The sequence below is a fragment of the Macaca fascicularis genome, chromosome 9 (genome assembly GCF_037993035.2).
Source record: "Macaca fascicularis isolate 582-1 chromosome 9, T2T-MFA8v1.1".
NCBI classification, from domain to species: Eukaryota; Metazoa; Chordata; class Mammalia; order Primates; family Cercopithecidae; genus Macaca; species Macaca fascicularis.
This window is the reverse complement of record NC_088383.1, coordinates 128,635,051-128,638,465: the sequence shown is the minus strand read 5'-3', so window position 1 is coordinate 128,638,465 and position 3,415 is coordinate 128,635,051. Positions and strand designations below refer to the sequence as shown.

The 3,415-nt window shown below is 43.9% G+C and overlaps 1 pseudogene; it reads right to left on the bottom strand.

The window, feature by feature from the left end:
* Positions 1 to 1,828: 1,828 nt before the first annotated feature.
* Positions 1,829 to 3,092, bottom strand: LOC102138460 (cell cycle checkpoint protein RAD1 pseudogene; annotated as a pseudogene).
* Positions 3,093 to 3,415: the final 323 nt, after the last annotated feature.

Genomic DNA, 3,415 nt, shown 5'->3' with positions numbered 1-3,415 from the left:
TACAAAAATATGCCACAAAGCCGGGCACGGTGGCTCACGCCTGTAATCCCAGCACTTTGGGAGGCTGAGGCGGGTGGATCACAAGGTCAGGAGATCGAGACCACGGTGAAACCCCGTCTCTACTAAAAATACAAAAAATTAGCCGGGCGAGGTGGCGGGCGCCTGTAGTCCCAGCTACTCGGGAGGCTGAGCCAGGAGAATGGCGTAAACCCGGGAGGCGGAGCTTGCAGTGAGCCGAGATCGCGCCACTGCACTCCAGCCTGGGCGACAGAGCGAGACTCCGTCTCAAAAAAAAAAAAATGCCACAAAATGTATTTGGTGACGACTACCAGAAAAGTACAAAATCATTTAATAACTGGTTTTCTACACCTTGATTTGTCAAGAAACTCATAAGTAAATGGAAGGTATCTAATAAGTACTTACTGCAGTTACTTACTGGAGTGAACAGTTTTGAGAACAAGAAGAAAACCTGTAACTCTGAAAATGGTTTTTTGTTTCTTTCTTTTTTTTTTTTTTGAGAATGGGTCTCTCTCTGTTGCCTAGGCTGGAATGCAGTGGCGCGATCTTGGCTCACTGCAACCTCCACCTCCCAGGTTCAAGCAATTCTCCTGCCTCAGCCTCCCGGGTAGCTGAGACTACAGGCATGCACCAGCACACCCGGCAAATTTTTTTATTTTTAGTAGAGATGAGTTTTCACCATGTTGGCCAGGCCGGTCTCGAACTCCTGACCTCAGGCAATCTGCCTATCTTGGCCTCCCAAAGCACTGGGATTACAGGCATGAGCCACTGCACCCGGCCTGAAAATTATTTTACATCCCATTCATAGATCTCTTCAAAAGGTCTACTTTAAAAATAAATCACATAAAGAATTGTTTAGACTTGTTTGATGATGCCTCAACTTCAGAACATTTGCAAAGAAATCACAGGTAAAAGCAATCATCTCAATACAATTAAATGTTAGTTTAAAAAAAAGTTTCCTTTAAAACAGTGGTTCCCAAAATTTAGCATGCGTCAGAATCTCCTGAGGGAAGCTTGTTAAAAGATAGAATGCTGGCCTCCTCCCCAGAGTTTGCTACAAGTTTGCAGGTGGTTCTGATGCTGGTGTGGGCACAACACTTTGAGAAGCACTGCTTTAAGACTTAGTCTGTAGAATTCAAACTAATAAGCAGTGCCCATATGCCTTTGCTTTTTCTAATAGTAAATAAATAAAAGAACATTTCAGGTAGCTCCATCAAACTTGAAGTCTTTAGACCCTTGAAATGTTCTACTGAAATAGAACATATAATTTATTAATCTTGGCTCACAATCGTTCCCATGAGTTCAAAAGACAGAACTACAGGACAGTCCTGAATAATCTATGACTACATGAAAACATTTATTTACACGTCCTCTACAAAATGTATTTACAAAACACATAGCAACTATTAGGGTACACGGACTTTGTTTCTATTTTCGCCATGCTTCTTCTCTATAGGAAATCCAATATGAAATTATAAAGAGTACTGTACTGAAGGCTGGGCGCGGTGGCTCACGCCTGTAATACCAGCACATTGGGAGGCCGAGGTGGGTGGATCACCTGGGGTCAGGAGTTCAAGACCAGCCTGGCCAACATGGTGAAACCTCATCTCTACTAAAATATAAAAATTAGCCAGGCACCGTGGCGGACGCCTGTAATCCCAGCTACTTGGGAGGCTGAGGCAGGAGAATCGCTTGAACCTGGGAGGCGGAGGTTGCAGTGAGCCAAGATCGCATCACTGCACTCCAGCCTGGGGGACGGAGTGAGACTCCGTCTCAAAAAAAAGAAAGAAAAAAAAAGTACTGTACTCAGAATGAGAACTTCATCTATCAATACCCACATAAATAACAGTGAATTGTCATACTCGAGACTCAGATTCAAGAACTTCTTCATCAGGGGAGCAGTCATATTTCACAAAATATATTGGTCCATCTTCATTTCTAACCATATACTGTAATGAAAGGAAGCCTTGGTTATCTGTCCGAATAGATACCTGACAAGACAGGACTAATGCCTTTGTAGAGGGTTTCAGTAAGTAAATCTTATATCTGTTGACTTGGGTCTGATGATAATGAAATGCTTCCATCAGATCAGAATCTTTGGGGCAGTCAAGGTGGGAACTTCCTACATTTCCAAAAGTAGATAACCTGAAACAAGGCTTGTCAGGAGACATGGTAATTTGTAGGACCTCACTCGTCATATCCAATTCAGAAAAAGCTTCATGGAGCCCCTCTGACTGCAGAATTTTATCAGTAACGTTGGTGCTGTAGAAATTAAAGTCCAGGTCCCTTCAGGTTCCTGTGTGTTGATTTTGCAGACTGCCGCCGCTCCTCCTTCCTCCAGGAACAGCATCCAAGGGTCGCCATAACCTTGCTAACACATCCGAAGTGCAGTTCAAGTCTCTGGCATAGGACTTGATCCAAAAATAGATAAACAGTCTAAAAGGACAATTAAATTAATTCGAAAAGCAACAGACTCTTCCTGAACTTTAAGCTCTTGAAATATTCCAGCCTGAATAAAAGCATTTGCTTGCACACATTTTGCATTTTCCATTGTTACTTTGATTCCATTTTTAGTTGTGAAATGTGTGCCACATTTTCGGAAATCACTAGCTTTTAAGATAGTGGAGAGATTCCTAACGTTGTCAAGGCTGGCCACAAGGCTGTACTGATCATTCTCGTCTTGGATCTGTTGGGTCAGGAGGGGCATCGCCCACTGCACATTCAGCCCTGAGGGATGCTCCTGGGGCCTGCTCCTGAAGATTGCAAAACACCTTTGCAGAGGGGTCTGGACGCTGGAGAGCCCCTCCCGGCAAATTCCCTGAGGAGGGGCAAGAGCTCCAGGAAACCGCAGAGGAAGTGAAGCAGCTCCTGCCACTCTTCGGATCAGCCTTCCACCTCCCGTTCAAGCATTTTCTTGTAAAGATAATGAAGAGTTAGTTCATCCAAAGATAATGATCAAATTAGTGGAGGGCCTCTTGAAAACAATCTGTTCTAAACTGAAGTCAACTGGGTTCTAGCCACAAGTTGCTTTTACTACTCCTCCCCTCAGACAGTTGGTGGTTTTTGCCAGAGAAGCCCCACTGTTCTCTGTTGGTGCAGTCATTTTTGCACGACTCACCAGGCAGTTTTTAGCACAATTTAGAAACACCAGGGATAGCAGGATTACTAATCATGCTGTCTGCTGATGTAAACTCTATTTGGATACAATAATGTTTTTTAAATAACCTCAAATACAATTACCACCCTGAGGATGGGGCTGGTTGAATGACTACAGAAATATCATTCAGATAGTTCATTAACTAATTACAGAGCACCACAAACAGAGCCTGCTGCCAGGGAGGAGCCATGGGGATGATTCACAGGGCTGAGCTCAGGGGCCAGAGCGATGTTCAGTTCT